The 23,926-nt window shown below is 43.8% G+C and overlaps 1 protein-coding gene and 1 pseudogene across 2 annotated transcripts in view; both read left to right on the forward strand.

Annotated features, from left to right (window-relative positions):
* The window catches only part of Ptprg (protein tyrosine phosphatase receptor type G), a 684,542-nt gene that overhangs the window by 80,238 nt on the left and 580,378 nt on the right, over positions 1-23,926 (forward strand). The gene's annotated exons all lie outside the window — the stretch shown is intronic.
* LOC110539442 (large ribosomal subunit protein eL18-like) lies at positions 675-7,601 on the forward strand (annotated as a pseudogene).

A 23,926-nucleotide genomic window follows, 5' to 3' on the forward strand; every position in this document is an offset into this window, starting at 1 on the left:
CTTGCTTCATTAGTAGCACGTTGAAGCATTGCATCCAACACAGTGCTTCCATATAGCTGAAAGACAACAAATACTGTTGAATGGTCAGATTGATATATACTGTAATATTTAAATTTAAGTCTTGAATGTATGTTAGGGTTTATCCCTCCCCCCAACCCCTATAACCCTTAGTATTTTGCAGGGTGGAACAGACGAGCTGTCTGGTTTTCGCTTTTCCTCCCCCCAGGCTCTGGAAACAAATTCATTATTTATACAGCACCTACCCTAACAGAGATGATCGTAATCACATTGAAATTACTCTGTGCACCTAGAGAGTTTCAGCAGATGTGTGAATATTAAGTTATTAATAACTAATTGGGTGCTAATTATGTGCCCTGTAGTTCTTGGAGCTGATAAAGAGGTGTCACCTGCTGTGTCAGGCCTCTGTCTTGTCAGGTCTGGAAAAATCATTTTTGGCAGACGTGCCGAAGTTAACTTTAGGTTTGGAACGTCGCTTCCTACAAGTTTCGGGTTTTATTTTCTGGGTGCCTCAAGAAATCTTCCTATGAAATTGTGACCTCTGTATTTAGAAATTCCACTTCCAATGAACGTAGGGTGTGTGATATTAGTTTTATCTTGGGGCGGGGGGGGGGCGGGGGGAGCTGGTGAGAGGGAACAGGAACCTTGTGAAGGGTATTAACCCAGGGAAGAACCTGAGGCAGTCAAGCAGGATTGAAGAGTTCTGTGGCTGGAGAGTAGGCTCAAGGGGTGAGAACATTAGCTTTGCAAGCATGAGGAGCTGGGTTCAAATCACTGGCACCCAGGTGAAAATGTTGGCATTGGGTCTGGAGGAATAGCTCAGCAGTAAAGAACACTTTCTGCTTTTTTTTTTTTTTTTCCAGGAACAGGGTTGGTTCCCAGCATTCAGGTAGATTTGAGGCCCTCTTCTGGTCACCTTAGGCCCTTACATATATTCTCTCTCTCTCTCTCTCTTTCTTTCTTTCTCACACACACACCCAGATGGTAAAAAACAAAAGGCTTGGTGTAGCCATGGCTAGGCCTATAACTACACTGCAGTAGGGATGGATACAGGACAGCTGCTGGGGTTTACTTGGTACCAGACCAGCTCCGGGTTTAGTGAAAAACCTTGTGTCAACGAAATAAGTCACAGTGACTGAGCAGGATACTGTGCCTCCTTCTCTGTCCTCTACATGTACACACACATACACACACACCCCAACGCCCCACAGTATATTTCTTATGTATTTTTCAAGACAATTTCTGAGGGGCCTTGAACTTGGACCTTCTGTCACTCATCTTCAGCACTAATGATATGTGCTTTTTTTCTGTCACCTTCCTCCAGCCAGTCTTGTGTTTGTCTCAATTGGAAACATGTCGGCAGCAGTTGTTAGCTGGGATAAATCTGTGAGTCACAAGTCCTCAGTTTGTGCCAGGGTGCCCGAGTGGGATCCAGCACCCTCAGGAGACAGAGAACGCTGTAAAACTTAACAGAGATGTTAAGAATGAGTCCCTGTAGTAACTGAAATATTTCTCGCTCTTTCTCTCTCTCTCTCAATGTCTACTTACTCCTAAGCTTCAGATAGATGGAGCTTTGATCAGGGAAGACATTTGTGTTAGTCAGTTTTAGGAGCAGGAAGGTGTGCTATCCAGTGAACAAAGTCTGTTTTCTTATAGAAAGTTCTTAACATATTAGGGCTGACTGGCTACATCTTTTCTTTAAAATTAACTTCATCATAAACACAACGATTAAAAAGGCTCTGAGTTGGCTACTGTGTCACCTCCTAGCAAACTCTGAACATTAGGAAGGAATTCTAAGCACTTATAGCCAGGAGTAAATATACGGTGTAGAAGGTGAGACAGGAAACTGAAGATGAATGCGCACAAATAGAAGTGTGGGCCCAGCAAATATTGACAAAGATTAATACCTCTAATGGTCAAATTGGCTGGAAACCCAGTGTTTGAGTAGAGCTACAGACAACAGTATCTACTCATTTGGGTTCTGGTTGTTAGCTCTGACCACACCCTCAGTGCCTTTCCTTTGTGGTTTCTTTGCCTGTCTGCTGTGGGAAACCACTTTCTCCATTTGTCCGTCCCTGCTTTGAGTCCTGGACAATTTGTTAGAGTATATGCTGTTCACAGTTCAGCCTCTCTTGCAGCTAAGTTGGCCCTACTCCAGTCACATGCCTCTGCCCCGGTTTTGGAATGATGGGTGATTGGTAGGTCCTCCTAAGAGAGAAAAGGCATTTTGGCAGTGGCTGCACCTTAACTGAGAGAAGCCTCTGGTATTTGAACTTAGTTTTCCAGCCCCAGGGTTGTGAAGTGTCCCTGCCAAGGGATTGGCAATAAATACTTTTGGTGTAGGATATGAAATCTCTGCTGGAACCACTCAGCCCAGCTAAAGAGGAGTGGAAGCATTCATAAACATCACATAAAGTAATGGGTGTGGCTGTGACCCAGTACAACTATTGATGGGAAGGCAAGAGGGTTCGATTAGAGTCTGGTTTTGTCTGTTCATGATCTTGTCTGTCCTGTGAGCCTGGGAGCTGAGCCATATGCTACTTTTAAGAAAGACTTTTTATTTTCCTGGCCCACTAGAATGTTAATTTCCAAATTTTTTCTAGCCATCATTTACTTTGTGAAGAGCAGTAAACTCCTCTCTGTTTTATACAGGAAAAAACTTGTGTAAAAATTAATTATACATTAAAACTTGTGTAAAGATTTAATTAATTCTCCAAGGCAGGGTCTCACTGTGTAACTCTGCCTGTCTTCAAGCTCAGTATGTAGACCAGACTGGCCTTGAACTCAGAGACTTGCCTGCTTCTGCCTCCTGAGTGCATCCCAGTGCATTAAAGGTACATTAAAGGTGCATCCCACAATGCCTTGATCGTTTTGTTATTTTTTTAAAAACTGGGTTTTTTTTTTTGTTCTTTTTTTTACTTTTTGTGTGTGGATGTTTTGACTGCATGTATATGTATTTGCATGCAGTGCCTTTGGAGGTGGGAAAAGGACATTGGACCCTCTGAAACTAGAGTTACAGATGAGTATTAGCTGTCATGTGAGTATTGGGAACTGAACCTGGGTCTTCTGGAGGAATGACAAATGCTTTTAATGGTGGAGCCAAGACTTAACTACTTTTAGTTTATGTGAGAGTTTTCTTACATGTATGTCTGCACCATCGTGTGTCTGGTGCCCATGGACACTAGAAGAGGACATCATATTCTTGGAGCTGGAGTTACAGACTGAGCCATCATGTGGGTGCTTGGCACTGAAGCTGGGTCCTCTGCAAGGGCAGCCAGTGCTCTTAACCGTTGAACCATCTTTCTACTCCTGATAGTCTGATTCATTATTGAATCCTCCGGTACTCTTACACATTTCTGGAATTACACATCCAGAAATACTCCCGTGGGGGGGAAAAATCCCCCACCCCAAGGTAGGGGTAGTGCTAGAAGTCCCATGCATTCCTGACCTCATTGATGTAATGACATTAGACTCTCAGAACCTGGAAACCAACAGTGATGTGTTCACAGACTTGGTTAGGATCTCCTTGGTTTAGCATGCACACACCTATGCACATGTCGGTTATTTGCAGATGTAGTTGTAGATCCGTGCATTCTCTCACCGAGGTCAAAACCTTTGGGGATTGGCTTTTTTCACTCATCATGATTCTTTGAGCCATCTGAGCTGCTTGCTCCTTTCTATTGCTGAATCATACTCCACTATGGTTGTAGGATGGTTTGTTTAACCATCCAACTCTTGAAGGACATTATTATTATTTTTTTAGTTTGGGGTGCTTATGAAGATACTAGCAAGTAGCAACATTTGTTTATAGTCTTTGGAGTCAATATAAGTTTCCGTTTATCTGAGATAAACACCCTTGAGTGTAATTGCTTGGTCATATGCTAAGTATACTTCTCCTTTTATAGGAAGCTGCCATTCCCAAGGCGTAATGCTATTGAATTGGCAGTTTATGAACAGGTCTCCTTCTCTTTCATTTTGTCTTTTTTACTGCTTTGTCTGGATTAGTTTTCTCAAAACAGTAATTGTAGCTTTCAAACCTGTTTGGTTTTCTACTCAACACTGTATGCATACTATCTAATTTTGTAACGACTCCCCAGTGAAGGACTGATGCTGTTATTTCTCTAGAGAAGGAAATAGATTCACAGGGTCTATAATTAACTAGTTTAGATACAGTCAGCTCAGTAAGGGGCCGAGGTAGGAACCCCAGCCCTGACTGCCTAAGGAGCTAGTATCTTTGGATTGGTAAGGCAGCCCTTAATGTTGGGTGTTCTCGATGCCAGGAGCTGTCCCCTGGTGAAGTGACTCAGACTACAACCTTGTGGGCCCATTAGAGCCTGCTGACTTATCTGTACTTTCTTGGAACCATCCAGGAGACTTCTGCTGTTTTTCTCTTGCCTTTATTAGATGTGATTTCCTAAAGTATTTCGCAAGTTTATAGTGGGACTCAGTGTTCTGTATAGATAAGCCCTAATATGCTCACTCGGGGATATCATAACAAAGGAACTACCGTGAGGCTATGGACTGTGCCGAGGACATTAATGTTAACTGTGGGTGCTTCGTTCATCCACGCTATCTGTTTCCACTCACAGGCTCTCAGAGCTGAATTGTAGGTGGACTCCTAGTTTCTAGAAGTCATGGCCCCCCGACCCCTGTGTCCTCAAGGAAGTTATCTGTTCCTTCACTGAATTTGTTCATGTGTTCAGGTACAGTCCAGCCTCCAAGGACTCACACACATGGCAGTTAACTTGTTCCTATCGGTATAAACATGTCCATGACAAGGAGGGGGATGGAAGCCAGCCCGGAAGTGAAAGCATCTTGTTACAGAGTTACACACCTCCAAATTGCTCAATTCTTCCATCTTGTTCCAGAAATACCTGTTAATACTACTAAATGAAGGGTGTTGGTTGGAAGTAGCTCCCTGGCTAAGGCACTCAAGGACTGCCTGCATCTCTGAGGCTCTCAGATGCAGAACACTTGTTCCTTAAACTTCCCTCTGGCTGTCATGTATGAGACTCCCAAGGAGAGGAGCAGAACATGATGTGCAGCGCTGTTCCTAATGTATTTCAGCGTCCAGACAAGAAGAGTAAGGGTGGTGGTAGGGGCTGGTTACCACAGCGCCAATGGAAAGCTTTCTAGTCTGTGTTGAAGCAACTGCTTACATTAAAGAAAAAAAAAAGAGTGAGTGACTTTTCCACATACTGCCTTAACAAATCTAAAAGTTAAGCTTTGCTAGGCATGGTGGCGGGTAGTGATCCCAGCATTAGATGAAGCAGGAGGATTGAGAGTTTAAAAGACTGGCCCAGGCTACATAGTGATTTCAAGACTAGCTTAGTCAACACAGGGAGACTCTGTCTAAAAAGCCATAAACAAAACAGCTATAAAAATGTGTGCATTTTAATAGGTGACTAGACTACCAACGTTAAACAGAACCAAGTGGCAACTTTGGACTCTGTTTCGGTTGCTCTAACACAATACCTGGTAGAACTAATTTTAAACAACAGAAATTTGTTGTCCATGGTCAACATGTGAGAAGCTGTGATAATTTGGTGATGGCTGCCCCCTGCTCCCAACATGGCACTGCATTGCTGCATCCTGCCAAGGTAAGGACTGCCTTTTGCAGCGGAAGTCAGGGGGCAAGTGAACACAAGGCTGTGTTGTGAGGAACATGCTCAGACGCCACGAAAGCAGGGGGTTCAGGGGAAGCTGAGCGATTGAAGAGACTGTGAGGAGGCTTGGGCAGATAAGAGCTACTCTATTCAGTCCAGGCAAGGATGCTAGGCAGGCAGGCACCGGCAGGCATCCAGGAAGACACAGGCTGGCAAAAGCAAGGAGGCTCTGACCTTAAGTCCATATTTATAAGGAACCCTCACAAAAATGCCATTCTGTCAAACATAATTACATAACAGATTACATCAATGTTTACTTTTGGGGTGTCCTAGACATTTGGTGGCAGCCATTTTGTGCTGACTCATAGCCCCCTTCTCAGGGCCAGTGCCAGCCATGCTCTATAGTTGGCTCATGCTGGAGAGCCATATCAGCATCATGTCTAAATATAAAATGGCCCTTAAGTACCTTCTGGTCTCCACACATGTGAAGTTGCTTTTGTGGCCATATACTCTGGACATAGCAACCCTTGAGGCCAAGTCACTGCCTGTCAATCCAACCTCATGATCCTCTCATTGGCTGCAGCTGGATTTTGGGAGGAGTTGCACAGAACAATACAGCAGGCAGCCTTGCTGTGTTGAGGTATGGCAAAGTGCTTTCTGTGTACCTGTGGCCCCCTCAGAAATGAACTGTCATATTGTCCAGCTGAACAAACTCGCAGGTACGAAAGTTTCCTTTCTTTGCCTAAATGCTGTGAGCGATGAGATGGCCTGTTCAGCAGTTTGGACCCTTTCTCACATCCTGAAGTCTGTTATATCAACCGTGTACCACCAGGCTTATCAAGGCCAGGCAGTGAAGAGTTCCTTAATCCTGGGTCTAGCCCAGCACTTGGGAAATGGAGGCAGACGATTGAAAACAAGTTCAAGACGAGCCTGGGGTACAGAGTGACACCCCATCAAAACAGACAACAGAACACCTTTTACAAATGGTAGCCGCAAAACCCTAGCATGCATAGTGTGAACTGCTGTTAAACAGTACGGAACTCTTCTGGCTTCTCCCGTTCTTCTGTTTTTAATTTTTCTCTTGTCTTCCCAAAAGGGAAAAAGAAAGCAAAGAATTCTGTTTTAACTTATTTGGGCCCGCATACAAATGCCGACTCTTAAATATGAGAGCTACAGCTGGACGTGCTGCTGAGAAACCATCTTTTTAACACAAAAAGACTGAGTCAAGGAGGCCAACCAAGGGTGGGGGGTTCCATGTCCTGTAATTCTAAAAATATCAGCTGCCAGCTGAGCACTACTGAATCCACAGTTACCACACACTGGGATCAGCGGTGGAAATATGCCATACAAGACTTCCGTGGAATAAGAGACTCATGTTCCCAGAGCCCTTTCCCCACCCATTTCGGCGGGGTTCAGTGTTTCTGGACCTGGCCGAGCAGGAGACGCCATCATGGGTTCGGCGCAAGGAGCCCAAGAGCCAGGATAATTACCTGCAGCCGCTAGTCAAGATGTATAGGTTTTGGGCCAGACGAACCAACTCCACCCTCAATCAGGTTGTACTGAAAGGGTTATTTATGAGCTGCAATAACCGGCCACCTCTGTCCTTGTCACCCATGAGCCGAAAGCTTTCATCTTCGGCCGAGAGAACAAAACAGCTATGGTTGTGGGGATGGTCACAGATGATGTGAGGATTCTGGGAGCGCCCAAGCTGTGTGCACTGCGAGTGAGCCGTCCAGCCGGAAGTTGCGTCCTCTAGGCTGGGGCTAAGATCCTCACCTTCGACCAGCTGGCCCTCGAGTCTCCCCAGGGCCGAAGCACGGTGCTCCTCTCTAGTCCTCGGAAGGGCCCAGAGGTATACTGGCATTGTGGCCCCAGGGACCCCACACAGCTACACCAGACCCTATGCCCGCTCCCCATGCCAGAAGTTCGAACGTGCCAGAGGCCAGCCAAGGCTACAGAAACCAACTCTTGATCTGACTGTTATCAAAAAAGCTTTGGAGGTTGGGGGTGGGGGGGAAAGAAGAAACTCATGTTCAAAAAGCATGGAGAGTTCTGCTCTGAACCATTGAGATGCAGCCGAAAAGAAAAAAGAAAAAAAAAAAAAAAAAAAAAAAAAGAGCTCATGAATGATTGAGTCCTGGCCAAGAGAAGGGAAATTTGGCACCTGCCTTTATTAGCATGCAGTCCTGATCCAACCATTGGATACATCTGCAGCTTTCATGAGGAAGTCCGGAGGATCTTGGGTGATGACTGAGTGAGGAAGATGTTTGTGTTTGAGCCCGTGTGCCTCTCACTAGCAACCTTTTTTTCCCCCATGAAGTAAATGTTTTCCAATACTAGTGTGAACATTTAATCAAATTAAATTAACATTTTTATCATCAAATACAGCCAAGTTTGATGTTAAAACTGATTAATGTGATCATTTCTAGATGCTTCGGGTTGTTGTAATTCTTCTCAGCAAGATGCATATATTTGGGAAGGTCTATTCCCATGGTTTGGCTTTATAGCTGGCTTTTCTTGTTTACTTTATGTTGTAAACTAATTTTAACTACCCATAAAAGTTTTAGGAATCCCATTTACATCTGAACAATGATTCAGCAATTTGAACCTATATTTTTTTTGTCGTGGAGTTGTCTAGTAAAAAGTTTATATGACGCTGCTGACTCTAATGGTTCAGATAAATTATGCTTTTATCTTTTTGTGTGTTTATATTTCTTTCCTCTCTGCCTCTGCACTTTCAGAACCCTATTTATCAACCTCAATTATATGGGTGGATTTGGATATATTCTCTCTTCCCCCTCCCTCCCCTCTCAGGACAAACATAATTTCTATATGCTACCAGATGGGTGTGTTGGTTGTAAGCTTTAAAAAAAAAAAATCCCCAAATACTTCCCAGGCCATCTGGTGTCTTGGTGGGGTCTAGTCGATTAACTTCTTAGCATTGGTTTTCAGTCTCAGCAGTAGAAATCCTGCCTCCTTAGGCTTCCCACTCACTAAAGTTTGTCATTTTTTTCTCCCATTATTAATATGCACTTTTGTACTGGCTGGCAGCATGTCATGGTGAACAAGCCTGATGAAGCTAAAACTTGGCTCTGCTCCTGGACAAGCTGTGTCCAGGCAAGGTTAATGGGTCAGAGGGGCATTGACCTTCCCTGGGTTTGTTGGCTCAGAGGTTGAACTTGAGCACTCCCAACCTTTCCGGGTGCTGGCAGTATTCTGGGTGGATGTACTTGTTGTGTAACAGTTTTCTCCAAGATTGAAACATTCTATTCTGCAGTTAGGTTCCTTATTAACCTGGAAGGTAAACAACACAAAATAGCTTTAGGAAGTTCCTGAAACTGATCAGATTCACCAGGCCCCTCCCTTCCAGAATAAGCCGTAAAAGATGCAAAAGAATCTCAGACAAGCCATGCTATAAAGATGACTCTTGAGATCAGACCAGCTTCCGGGCAGAAATAAAAACCAGCCGAGCTGACAAGGTTTGGAATGACTGAGTCATTTGGGAAGACCACGCTCTTGTTGAGGTGCCTTTAAATTTGCAGTGTGCTTCAGATGTTCCTGTGCTGGGGTGGGCTTTGGCAATACAACTGTCATCCCTGCTTCTGTAAGTAACCCCTCACCCACATTCCTGTAAGTAACCTCAATTAAACCGTTGGTTCACTAAGTTGGTCTTTCATGTTATCCATACTTTGGTTTGTCAAGGGATCCCTGTCTGGGGTAAGGAGAAGTGTGTTTTATGTGCCCAGAGAATGTTTTGTCACACAGCAGCATTGTATTTGGTGGGCTCCTCAGAGTGTTCTTCTATGGGCCAAGTGTCCCTCATTGAGAACAGCTCCAGAAGAATTCATCTCTCATTTGTTCCTGAGTAAAGGGGCAGTTTCAGGAGCTACGGAATCCCTCACAGAGTATTGTGTTTCCAACCCGACCACTGCAGAGGGTGGGGGCACAAGGTATACTAGCTCACATGTTCATTATTTAGCAGTTTATTAGAAGATGTGGGCCTTGGAATCTGTTGGGCTTTGCTTCTAGAAAGCCCATGCTATATTACCGTTTACCTATAATTGATAAACAACCTCCTGTATACCTCCAGCCATCCTTAGATTACCTTGTCAGTCTAGAGAAGTAGCTATTCTATATTGTTCAATAAATAGTGACAAGGAAAAAAGTCTGCATATTCCTTACAGGCACAATTTTCTGTTCTTACTAAGTATTTTACATCTGTGCTCAGTTGGTTCTGAGGAAGTAGAATTCATGGATAGGGAGGGCCAACTCTGCATAAAATATTGGAGAAGTGGCTTTGAAAAAACACCAAAAGAGATGGACATTCTTAAAAAATTAATTAATTAATTATAATTTATTCACTTTGTTTCCCTGCTCCCCTCCCAGTCTCACCCATCTTCCTCTTTCTCCCCCTATGCCCCTCCCCTAGTTCACTGATAAGGGAGGACCCCCTCCCCTTCTATCTAACCCTATCCTATCAGGTTGCATCAGGGCTGATGCATAATCTTCCTTTGTGGCAGGGTTGTGCCCCCCAGGGAGAGGTGATCAAAGAGCCAGCCACTGAGTTCTTGTCAGAGACAGCCCCTGATCCCCTTACTAGGAAACCCACTTGGAAACTGAGCAGCCTAAGGGCTTCATCTGAGCAAGTGGGTCTAGGTCCTTTCCATGCATGGTCCTTGGTTGGTGTATTGGTCTCTGCAGGCCCCCTTGGGCCCAGGTTTTTGGCCATGTTGGTCTCCTTGTGGAGTTCCTGTCTCCTCCAGGTCTTTCTATCTCTCTGTCCCTTCTTCCATAAGGTTCCCTGCACTCTGCCCAAAGTTTGGCTATGAGTAGCCAGAATCTGGAAACAACCTAGATGTCCCTCAACTGAAGAATAGATACAGAAATTGTGGTACATTTACACAGTAGAATACTACTCAGCAATTAAAAATAAGGAAATCATGAAATTTGCAGGCAAATGGATGGGACTAGAAAAAAATCATCCTAAGTGAGGTAACCCAGAAGCAGAGAGACACGTATGATATATACTCACTTGTAATTGGATATTAACCTTATAATATAGGATAAACATACTAAAATCTACAGTCCTAAAGAAGCTAAACAACAAGGAGGACCCTAGGGAAGAGGCTGTAACCTCATTCAGAAGAGCAGATGGGATAGACATTGGAAGTAGGAGAAGACAGGGAACAGGATAGGAGCTTTCCATAAGGGGCCTCTGGAAGACTCTACCCATCGGAATATCAAAGAAGACGGGTGTTTTAAAATCAGCCCCAGTATAAAGGTGTTTTTGACCTGACAATTTGCTTGAAAGGTGTCTTCCAAGTTTTATTTGTTTGTTTGTTTAAAAGCTCTGGCTGTCCTGGAACATGTTATGTAGATCAGGGTAACCTTGAACTCATAGAGCTCTTCCTTACCTCCTAAATTCTGGGATTAAAGGCATGAAGCACCCTGCCAGGCTGTCATCAAATCTTGACACTTAAGAGATAAAAGAATTCTTTTAGCTTTTGCTTTCTGTGTTTGGGTGCTCTGTCGTTAGGTGGGTAGGTTTTTAGACCACCTTTCTGGTCACTTGCTATTCTGTTCTGGGTTGTTCTATGCAGCCATGGTTTCATCGGCTCAGCTTTCTACTGGTGACAGAGGATGATCAGTTGGTTGAGTTTAGGGCAGAAGGGGTCCTGGTGAGCTTCGGGACTTTGTGCTGTCTTCCTGATTGCTGTGCCATGGCTCTGAACGCAGGGCCTCAGTGCTGTCCCCAGCATTTGGCAGTCCGGAAGCTGTGCTTTTCATTTATTCATTGACCCGTTTATGATCTTCCTTACTCTGTGGGTTAAGATAAGGTCACAGGCACTGTACCACTTTCATTCATTTGTTTGTTGTCCTAGAATAGTACCAGTCAACATCATATGTGCCAGAAACAATGGATTAAATGTATATTGTCATAGAAATTTTTGCTCAAGAAAGGTTGCCAGCTACCTTTCCAAGGAAGTACTCAATTCCAGCAAGTATGCTCATCATTGGCTGCACCTTTGTGGCCATGTCACTTAGATGTTAGAGGTCATTTATTTATGAGTTTCCTCTTTGCACTTGTGTTTTCCTGAACACGGGCCATGGCTTTGATCTTAGGGAATAGCAAGTGGAATTAAAATCCCCCCACAATCCTAATTCACATGTGAGTAGTGAAATCTAGAATCATTGGGAATGCAGTGTATGCACAAAAATGTCGGATGGATGGGTAGATACAAGGATAAAGGGACACACCGTCTGAGGTACCAGAGCCCATTCTGTGGCACTCCTGGCTTCTATTTTAGTGATAATATTTTACAAATTCCCTTCCTTGAGTTTCTTCTCCAGCTTTCTAACAGTGCATTTATCTGATTTTGTTTGCTGGCTTGATCAGGACTTGGAGACATTAGCATTCTTTACAGTCTTTTTTTTTTTTTTTTTTTTTTTTTTTTTTAGTATGTATACAGTGTTTTGCTTATTACATGTTCTCCTGCTCCCCAGAAGAGGGCATCAGATCTCACCATAGATGGTTGTGAACCATCGTGTGGTTCCTGGGAATTGAACTCAGGACCTTTGGTAGAACAGCCAGTCCTCTTAACCTCTGAGCCATCTCCCCAGCCCGACATTAGCATTCTTGAATGCCAGTTTTGGTTTCTTAATTGGACCTGGGTCCCCTGGGTCATTTCCAGCATCCCTGAATACTAACACTGTGTTAGTTTCATTTTCCTTGTTTCCTGGTCTCATGTTTTTGTTGTTTTAATGCATTATCTACTGCATAAATATTATTATTGATTCTCAAGACATATAGACCATGCTAGACATGAACTCTGCCTTCCAGGTGCTTGGATCAAAAGCAGTGCCTTCACTAATAGCATACTTTTCTTTTTTTGGGATAGGTTGTGCCGTTTCCTCTGTTTTGTCCTTCAGCCATGTTTGCTCAAGATCTCATCCAGTGATTAAAAGTGAAATGAATTTGAGAAGCTTTGTAGCAGCTCTTTCCAGCTGGGCCGGTGTAGCAGTAGTGGCTGCTTTTGCCCTTCTGATTATGCTGCTGCTCTGGCTGCTCACCTTGGAGAAACCCATGCTCTCCAGGAACCCAAGGCCTTAGCGTGAGATAGAGGACTGGCTGGTTTTGGGATGGATGGTTTCTCTTTTGAAATATACTTGGGCCTTTGTTGCCGTCAGTCTCAGAGGCTGTCAGAATTGTGGGAACAGAAATGTTTTGTCCTGGGTTGAGCAGGTGCCAGTGGCTATGTGAAGCCAGATGTCAGTGGCAAATGAGTATCCTAGGAGAGTGTCCAGCTGGGGTCTTGGGACCAGGAGAAGATGAGAGGAGGCTATGTGGCATCATTTTCAGGAGCTCTATGTGACTTTAGCCGGATTAGACAACAGCCTAAGCTTGGGTCACTGCCTTGAAAATGGTCATCTAATTTGTTAAGTGGACCTCCTTGGTTTCTGTTCTGCCCACCTCACCTCCATCACACTTTTGTTTTCAAGCTTTGTTTGCACCACATTTCTCTGAGTTAAGTGTCTGCCATGTTGCTTATTCCCTTCACTCAGATTGCAAATACTCTGCCACCCAAGGATTTGGATTGCCTGCATGCACACAGCATCCATCTGTGCAATGAAAGCATGAGTCTGCTGCTGGTTCGTGGCCATGACCTTGTGTTGTCTCCTTTTCTTTATCACCCCAAGAAAAGATCATCATTCGGTGACAAGATGGGTGCTCCATATCCAAAATGCTTCGGATCAAAAGTGTTTCAGATGTTTCTAGATTATATCATATCTGAACATAAACAATGGGGTTTCTTGGGGATGAGGTTCAAGTCTAAATGTACATTTTGTGACTACTTACTTACATAGCTGAAAAATAATGCAATGAAACATTGTACATATCTTTGTGCATGAAAGAAAATTTCACTGTGATGTCAGATGCAGAGTTTTTTGTTAGTGTTACCATGTTAGATCTTAGTTTTGAATTTTGGAGTGTTCCGGATTTCAGGGTTTGTGTTAGGAATGCTCACCCTGGATGTAAGAGCTTTGGACGTTGTGGACGCTGCTGGCTGTCCTCTTGGCACTACTGAGCTTGTATTCAGATTGCACTGCCTTCTTAGGAGGATGCCTGAGAATTGTTGACAGCCCTCAGTTAGGAGTGTGAGGCCTGTCGTGTTCCCTCCTTTCTTTGCCCTGTTCCCTTTCCCAGACAGTGTCCTTCCAGCTCTGAGATCCTCTAACCTGAAATCCTTGCTGATCTCTGCTTTCAAGGGTCCCGAGTCCTATCCTGGTGAAGTCACACAGGCTTCTAATTGTTTTATTCCTGTAGCCCCAAAGCCGTCAGGCTGACTAGCTATTCTCTGAGGTTTGTACAGCATATAAGAAGTGTGGTTTTTCTCATTGGAAAAGGCTGTGATTGTACAAGTCCAAACATTGCCCCTCTGCTGAGAAAGGAAGATGCTTGGGCAATGTTGTGTGTTCTTCTTAAAGTGAAGACATCTCATTGAGGATTGGCCAGGCAGTAGTATATGGAAGGAGGATCACAGTGCAGGCTCCTGAATTTGGTTTTTTGGGGAAGCATTTGTCTTGAAACCTTTGAATTGAAATTTCTTCTTTATCCAAGAGTAGACAGTAGACCTCACTTTTAATGTTACTGATGAGTAAGAGTTACGTAACATGCCTTAGAACTCCATTAGTTGATACTATTCTAAAGACCTACCTTACCTAGAAACTGTAGGAAAGTGTCAATATCAGCTTCGTGGGGTTTATTATAGTCTTTTTAAAACTAAACTCAATGTTTCTAGTTCTTCATGTGTGTGGTGCAGTTTCCTTTAAAATAAACTCATTTAACTTGAAGAAGTAAGTTAGTGTTTTAAGCAAGACTAAACTAGAGAAAGAAAGTATGAGACTCTAGCAGAAATGATGACTGTTGTATGGGAAAGACTGAGTCTTGAAGAAGTGGAACATTAGCCAGCCTGATAGCAATGGTTGGTGTCGGATGCAGGTAAGAGCTTCTGTCTTTTAAAGGCAGCAGGGTGGTACCATGTGGGTAAACTTCCTGACCAGGAGGTTGAATGAACCAAATGTATCCTACCTGATCTTTGGAAAGCTCTTGTGTACAGTGTGGGAACAGTGGTGTCAGAGCTCCATTTTTCTGTGTATGCATGCCTGGTAAATGGTTGCAATAGGTAGATTTGTCACTGTTGTGGTAAAATACCCGACCAAAGCAGCCATTGGTCAGTCTGGCCCATCATGGAAGGAGGGCTGTGGCAGCAAGAACTTGAGGGAAACGGTCACGCTGAACCTGCAGTCGAGAAGCAGCGCATGGTGCATGCCAGTGCTCAGATGCACCTTGTTCAGTCCAGGATCCCAGGGCACGGAATGCTGCCACCCACATTCATGGTGGGTCGTTCCTCCTTGCTTGGTTCTACTCTGTGAACTCCGTCACATACACAAACAGATGTTTGTCTCTGAGGAGATTCTACGTCTGGTCAGGTTTGACAGTCTAAACCATAACCTAGTAAAATGATTTAACATCATTAATAGGGACAACTGCAACACTTTCCTCAAGGTATTGATTCAAAAAGAGCTTCCAGACTGACGCCTGGTTTCATGGAACAACAGTGTGCAAATACAGTGATAGTTTGTACTAAACAGAAGATGTCTTATGTAATCCATTAAATAAATTGGAACATTTTTCTTCTGGTTTTGGTTTAGGGGATAGATCCCAGGCTTCCTGGCTAGAGAACACACATACACAGTTACTATTGAGTTATAGCCTACTTACTTCCTTTCAGTGTGTGTGTGTGTGTGTGTGTGTGTGTGTGTGTGTGTATGTGGGTGTGTGTACGCACACACATGATAAAGGACAGCCTTGACTGTTATTCCTCAACTAGTTTAACTTTAGTTTGTCATTATTAATTTTTTTGTTGCCATTTTAATACATGGTTTCTCACTGTCCAGGGACTTCCTGAGTAGGCTAGGCTGGCTGGCCAGCAAGTCCGAGGGACTTCTCTCTGCTTCCTGTACATTCTCATGCTTGCACCAAGCAGTGCTTTACTGACACACATAGACACACAGACAATCACACACACACACACACACACACACACACCGCCATGAAGGAGAAGAAAAAGATTGGTTTCACTGATTACTGAGACTAAGGGCTTGTTAGTTTTATCAGCTTTTGAGGGGAGGTTCTCGCTGTGTAACAGACCCAGGCTTGTGACTGATATTTCTTGACTTGTTTCTCTCTGAACTCCCTCTTGTGCTGTGGATGTCTTGTTTATCTGGTTGCCGGAGGCAGTTTAGAATATATAAGCATTTATGCAGCTGAATATCCCATAAAATGACAGCATCCTCAGGGAATGACTCTTTCTAGGCCAGGGCATTTCATCCTTCCACAAAGACAGGAACACTGGAAGGTAAACAACAAGGAGGTCCTTGTTCTTTAAAAATTTTTGTTTAAAAAAATCCTATCTTCTTTTGATAAGATACATTGTGTTTTCAATCACCCCTCTTTCCTCCTTTCTGCTCTCTTACTGTGGAATATAGATAACCTCTGGGTAGACAGCAGCATTTCTGAATAAGGAATGCAGCCTGCATGCATAAAACCCCAGAACCTGTAAGTCTGTTTTGAAATGAGATTGTAGAAATCATGATATGGGATTTCTCCATTTCAAAACATCCTACATTTCCTGAAATGTGGACATCTTGAGCATCAACATGACACTCAAAAAGTATTGGATGTGGGAACACCTCAGATTTTAGATGCTGAGCATGGAGATACTTATCCGAAGTCGATGCAAATACTCCAAAGCCCCAAGTTCCCAAATCTGAATGTTTCTGCTCCCAATCATTTCATATGTGGGTACTCAACCTGAAACTGTTGTGATTTAGAAATACTGGGTCAAGAGAGCCCCAAACAATAACAGGGAAAGCTAAAACCAAGCCTTTAGTCCTTTGCAAGTGTTGATAACATATGGTTTAGACACCAGACTTAATATCTCACTTGATTGCCCTTATTCTGCATCCTTTGGTAAAACTCTCCTGTTGATTAAATCTGGCCAGTGGACCAATCTGTGGAAACAAATACAAGTTTGGAATCTCTTGATTTCTTATTTTTCTTAGAGATGGTAAAAGACCATGGTACTTTTAAAAATATGTCCACAAATCGTGGAGTAATTCCTCATAAGCTTATATAATTCTCCTCCCGTTGCAGGTGGTTTAGGTTTGTTGATTAAACTTCAGAGGTGCACAATAAGGTCAAAGTGAGATGAACTTTACAGATTTGACCTCTGGGTCACTGATTAGGTGTGAAGGCTTCAGCCACACGAACACTTTCTGGCAGCTCCTGGGAGAGGCTGGGAGCCTCTGAGGCTGACTGCTAGCAGACCAGTGAGCCTGGAACTCTGACTGATTTCTATATCCCAGCCAATGCCTCCACGGGTACCTCCTTAGAAACGAATTGCAAAGCCACCTCCTTCTGATCAGAAGTTTGAGTGAAGCCTGGGAGGTATACAAAAACCCATCCCAATATATCTCTCCACTAAACTTACCTAGAATACTGGTTTGCCCATATCGTAAACTCGGTGACAGGACCATTTGTTACCCATAGTAGCTAACTAGTGCAGATTACTGATAGGATTTAGGTAGCATTTGATACCAGTTCACCTCTAAGACCACTCTCTTTGGCACACATACATCCTCTGTGTGGGGACTAGCAGTGGGGGAGGGGAGACCCCTGGCTAACACCTTTTTAGGGACAGAAAAGACAGTGTTTTGGTTTCATATTTGAGCCTAGCACAGACAAGAAAGATCTATTCTGGTAATTATTTTGATAGATTTTCCTATTACAAATCAGCTGCGGTGCTGTGGTTCACATGCTTGGTGTGCAGGAGTGGAGGGAAGCAGCTTTAGAAACAAACAGGTATCGTGGCCAGAGATGGCAGGATGTATCTTCATCTTCAGGTCAGTTAGCTTCCGATGCAGCTTCTTTCCTTAGTTTTTAGAATAGTTGGAAAGAGCAGAGACATTGAGCCTTCCTGTGATTTGGAATGAAGTCTGCTTTTGCTACTTGAAGATTTATTAGTTCCGTGAAGGTCACAGTGTATCTGTGTGGTCCATCCCTAGTTCCTGGAATCACAAGAGAATGCAAACGCTCTTCTTCTTCTTCTTCTTCTTCTTCTTCTTCTTCTTCTTCTTCTTCTTCTTCTTCTTCTTCTTCTTCTTCTTCTTCTCGTTCTCCTTCTCCTTCTCCTTCTCCTTCTCCTTCTCCTTCTCCTTCTCCTTCTCCTTCTTCTTCTTCTTCTTCTTCTTCTTCTTCTCCTTCTCCTCTTCTTTAAAGCAAGGGCATGTTGTATGGTTTTAAGATTTCACAATCTTTCTGAGCTTCAGTAGACTGTTCTGTAGGGTGTGTGTGTGTGTGTGTGTGGGAATGGCCTGGGTTTTGGAAGCCACAGAAGGGCTGTAGATGGTGTGTTTAAAGTAGATGATAGATCATCTGGGCAACAGTTGGCTTGCACTTGTTCTGACCCTCAGAATGAACCCTGGTTCTGATGGCCAGAGAACGACTGTCAAGTTTGGGTCATGGTACACTTCTCTTTGCAGTGTCAGCCTAGGTGGCTCAGATCTGTAGGTTGTTAGTGGCATTGACCCTGCAGCTGGAACATAGTAAGTAGACTGTTGCCAGGCTGCTGCCACACAGGCACCTGTAGTAAGGCAGGCACCGTGCCCTGTCATGTCTTGGTTGTGACTCCAGCAGAAAGCTGTGTTCAGGGGATTAGGTGACGGTGGCGGAGACTACAGCCTTTTATCTGATGTGCCCTCCTCACTCACTGTGTTGTCTCAAGTCCAAGGTGATGAAGAACTTGATTTCTTTGATGAAGGTCTTTCTAATAAGCTGATTGAATATGGGTGTGAGTATCAGTAAAAGTTACTCTGTTTAGCATTAAGGACACGTTGCAGGCAGAAGAAGGATTGCAGGCACATATTAATTAGGATGTTTGTCTGAATGCTGTATGGCATTTAGTGAATTGGACATCTGTTTTTGTTTTAGATTCTTTTAGGGAGCACCATTAGCAAGTGAAGTTTTCTGATGAATCTTAGTATTTCCATTGCTTTAGTCCATTTGAATAAGGATCTCATAGGGGAGGATTCATAATACATTATAAGCGTATCTATGTTAATGTATTATGTTTATTTTTGTGTGTGTGGGGGGGCTGTGTGTAAGGAGGCCAGAGGAGAGCATGAGGTCTTGCGTTATCACTCTTCACTTCATTCCCTCGAGACAGGCTCTCTCCCTGAACCTACAGTTAAGTGGCCAGCAAGCTCCTAGTGCCAGCACCACGTACAGTGCCAGGTTATAGGCACACTTTAAAAAAAAAAAGTTCTGGTTATTTGAACTCAAGACCTTGTGCTTACACAGCACATACTCTCACCTGTTCTCCCTTACCCTCACCCTGAGCTATCTATCCATCCCAGAAGGGGTCAGATCCAATGTCAGATGCATTATGGGTCTGTCATATGCTGATGGACCACAGTCAAGGTGCGGCTGTGAGGAAGGAAGCCTTGAGCAGCTCCCAAGAATGCTCTGGTCATGCCTGCTCTTACCTCACTGCCATTCAGAGTAGAGCAAGGCTGAGTTAAGAAATACAGATTCAAGTAGTACATCTTTGGCCCTTCTGTTTTCTCTGTCGCTGTACTAGAAATATACCTTTACCGTCACTGCAGAGCTTCTTTGAGCTAATATTTTTCTATAGGGAGGCAACTATATTTTATAGAGACATAGAATTATCTTGACAAATTTGGGGCAAGTAAAAAATTCCAGAGCGAAAGATTGTGTTTTTAGTAAATAAATTAATTTTATTCATGATTTTATGATTTTACATTAATAACTTTACTTTTATGGAAGTGAGTATGCTTAAAATACATACATGTGTATGAAAATGTCCTTGTATGACTTAGCACCACATACAATGAATACACACCAATGAAAATTTAAAAATACATTTAAAAAATAAGAGTGAAGGTGAAGAGCTCAGTTGGAATTTGCATTGTATATTTGGGAGGCCTGCACGTTGGTTGGAACAAAGATTTGCTGTCCAAGTGAGATGGCTTGTCTCACCGGGATCCTGAAGCAGGTTCCCGTGTGGCTTGCAAAGCGAAGAGTGATGGTCACCTTTCCTGAATGCTGGTGGCTATCGAGTTTGGGGCAGAAAATCCTATAAAGGAGAAAGAGCTGCAAAGTGTAATAAACTGCCAGGCACTTGATAAAACCCTTTTTCCTCTTAGCTGTCTGGTCAAGTTCAAGGGCGTCGCTGAAGGCTCTTTACTGGTGCGAAGGTGATGAGATTTCTCTTCTCCTGCTAGCTGTCGGAATTACTTGTGAGCTTGACAGAGACACAGGCTCCCACTCAATAGCAAGTCAGAGACTTGGGATATCTCATTTCCTTTAAGTTAAACCTACCAGTTTTCATTTGCCCAGTAATTTCCCCCTCTGGGCGCTGTGTGTGGTAAACATGACAAACTTGTGCCCAATTCCCTGCTTCCTTCTTATTTCAGTCTGTGGCTTAGAGCGGGTGGCCCCAGTTCTCTGCACTGTCTGCTCCAGTCTCTGCCAGCCAACCCGGGAAAAGTTGGGTTTTGCAGGGCTGCTATGAAGGTCAGATGGGGGTAAACACAAAGTTGCCTTCAGGGGGTTCCCCCTTACTTCCTGTCCGTGCTGCAACCCAAATGCCACTTTTGATGTTTTGGGCTAGATGATGCTGAGTGCTGGGGCTCATCCTGAGCATTAAAGGAGGAAGAAAAGATTTTATTTATTTTTGTTTTTTTATGTATGTTTTTGCCTGCGTGTCTGTTTGTATTGTACCTGTGTCGTGCCCATGGAGGCCAGAAAGCATGGTACCCCCTGGAAATGGAGTTAAGAGATGGTTGTGAGTCACCATATGGTTCCTGGGAATTGAACCCTGGTCTCTAGAAGAGTAGCTGGTGCTCTTCACCACAGAGCCACCTCTCTTGGCCTGTCATGAGTGCCTTAGGCCGTTGACACAGTACCTTGTGTCTTAGATTCTACTACTACACTCTCTCATTATATGATACAGATCATTAAGTTTCCCAGACAAAATGTAGCCTTGCCTCCTAATAAATAGGTCCCCAGGGAAAATGTGTCAGGTTTTTATTCCTTTTTAAGAATATGTTTTGTTTTTGTTCAGGAATATGCACACGTGTTTTTATGTGGGGGTATGTGCATGCAAGTGTCCCCAGAGGCCGGAAGAGGATGTTGGGTACTTGAGTTGTCCACTGCCAAAATGGCAGCTCAGGCCCGAAGTCTTTCTCTAGAGCAGGGGTACATCACACGTAAACACTGAGTTGCTTCCCCATCACAGGCATTTCTTTTATCTAAAGGTTGTGGAGAGAGGCTGGGGCTGACAACCCTCAGATGGCAGGTGCTTGCCTACGAAGCAGCAAGTTCTGGTTTTGACCCCCACCACTGAGTAAGTGACCATGGTGTTGCCTGTAGTCCCCGAGTAGTGGAGGACTGGGCCACATAGTGTGTTACGGGACATCATAGGATCTATAAGACATAGGCTCAAAATAAATTAGTAAGAGTGTCATAGATCAGAACTTAGAATGAACAGATGACTTCAATTTAATAATAACTTTTATATTTAATGAAATTGTATAGATGCTTTTGCTAAAGACTCTGGCCCCTGAATTTGTTTAATTCATTTAAAAATACTTTGATAGCATTGGCCCAGCTATCTCCTCCTTCCTATTGCCTAAAACCAGCCGTACTCTTTCTTGGATGCCTTTGGAATATCAGTGGAAACGATGTCTGAGTCTCCATCATAGTCAAGAGCTCCCATCTTAACTGATCGACAAGTAGCTCACGAGGAAGCTCCAAACTGGAACATGCCGCAGCAAGTTAAACTGTGTATCCCTGGTGTGTGATTAGATGTTCCTGCTCGGAAGATTTATAGGCCTTAACGTAGGGATGGAAGGAAAGGTTCTTCCTAACTTTCTTTTCCAAATCTAGCATCTTTGCCGTAACCAAAACCAACTGTGCACTTGAGCTGTGTCTTCGGGAATGTCTTAGAGTCAGGGTTACTGCTGTTGCTGTGATGAATTGCTGTGCCCTAAAGCAACTTCAGGAGGAAAGAATTTGTGTTACTTACATTTCCACAGCACCATTCACTGTCGCAGATGTCAGGGCAGGAACGCGGAGTCAGGATGCACAGTCCATGCAGGGATGCTGTTTACTGCCTTGTTCCTGATGGCTTGCTCAGCCTGCTCGTTTATAAAACCCCAGTGCACTAGCCCAGGGGTGCCACCTCCCACAGGGGGCTGGGCCATCCCCAGTCAAACACTGAGAAAACCCTGTAGAGGCATGCTTGTCTACAGCAAGATCTCATGAAGGCATTTTCTCAGTTGGGTTTTCCTCCTCTCAGATGACTGTAGCTTTTACTTAGTTGACAAAGAACGAGTCCCCACACGCAGTGCAGGCATTTGAAAAACAGCGCGCTTGTAGAAAGCTGACACAATATGTACCAGCCACCATCCTGTTTCTTTATAATTATCTTTACCACTTGTGTATGTTTGTGTTTGTCTTTCTACGTGGGTGGCCACTGAGATCGGAAGAAGGCATCAGATTTTTTGGAGCTGGAGTTGCCAGCATTTGTGAGCTACCGGACATAGATGACAGGATCTGAATTCTGGTCCTCATGCAGAGTGGCAAGTGCTCTTAACCATCAGGCCACTTCTCTAGTCCTTTATCCCTTTTCAGTCCTCCTGCTTCCCAGAACAGGCCTGTGGGGAAGTTCTGTTAAGTCATTTTCTCCCTTTGTGCCACAGCGGACATGGTGCCTCATGACTGTAATCCTGGCTTTTGGGGCAGGAATCTGAGAAGACGCCTTCTTTCACATCAAAGTCATTTGATCTGCCAGAGGTCACCATTCTTTATTTTTAAAAAGCCAATCAGGAAAGACTGAGGTGGAACCTGGCTAATGGGGGAAAAGGCACAGTAGCCAATGGTGGTCGAATTAACAAACCAAGTAGGCTTTCTGTTCTGGTATGCCTGCTGGTCTGGTTTGGGTTCCTTTTTGCAAAGAACTTCCTTGGCAGTCTTTTTCTCTCTGTCTACGTGTGTGTTTGTGTGTCACTGGGGTTAGTCTTTATTCCGAACAGGAAGATCTTGCCCAGGTTTGAGGCCATGCTGATCTAGAGTGAGACTGGGTGTGTCTGTGTGCATGGGCACACACATGGGCATACATGGGCACATACCTGAGTAAGGGGGTAGAAATGGAAGTAAAGTGGCTTGTCCAGTGCTTTCCAGCTAACAAGTATTCGTCTGGCTCTTGGTTGTTAAGTTGCTCCCATTGATCCTTTGGTTATTTTGATACTTTGTCTCACAGGCAGTGACTACTATCAGTGCTTGTGAATAAGAATGTTTTGTAAACTTGTAGCTCCTTTCGGTAGCTTGTTACCTTGCTACATAAAATAGCATTTTTAATTAAATTTTTAATAATACATGTGACTTGACCCTCCCCACCCCACCCAGCCCCTCCCATATAGGTTTTTAATAGTTGCCACGGAGATCGCAGTGACTTACCAGGCCTCAGATACTTAGTCCTCTGGGACTCTGTACTGAACACGCAAGAATATCTTCTTCTATACATATAGTCTAGAAAAAGAGGACATTTCGACAAACCACAATCCCACAAACTTTCAAATACAGCTTAGTTAAGATTCATGTTATATTTTCAGGGTCTGAGTCTATGACGCCATTCTTAGTGTTCTGAGCAATATTACAATATTCACAGAACATTTGTTTTCCTTACGGCATTCCCAACAGTCTGCTTAAAAGAGAGGAGTGAAATACGAAGCTAAAGATAAAAGCTAGGCTGAAGGTGGCCGAACGAGCTGCTGCTGCTTGGCAGTGAATGTGCAGTGAAGGTGTTGTGGAGACAAGGACCTGCGTCCGGAAGTGCTCTCCGGCACGAGGTGTGAACTCCACGCAGAATTTGAAAACAGCCACCTCAGAGTTCCCATGCTCCTCATTGTTTTTCTGTACACAGTTCAGGATAGAACCTGCCAGGGTGGTTTTACCAAAAACACACTCTGATTTCTGGTTCCTTCTTGTAACAGGACTCCCCAAACGGGGGAAGGGGAAATCAAGACATGAGTTTTTTTCTTAAAAATCAGAAATTATGCAGATTCCAGGAAAGCCATTAGAGGCAATATTCGAGACAGTGGATGGTTTTACTGCTCTTTTCCAAAGGATATTTTGTGAGCATTAACCTCCGCCA

Source organism: Meriones unguiculatus, chromosome 9 (assembly GCF_030254825.1).
Source record: "Meriones unguiculatus strain TT.TT164.6M chromosome 9, Bangor_MerUng_6.1, whole genome shotgun sequence".
NCBI lineage: Eukaryota > Metazoa > Chordata > Mammalia > Rodentia > Muridae > Meriones > Meriones unguiculatus.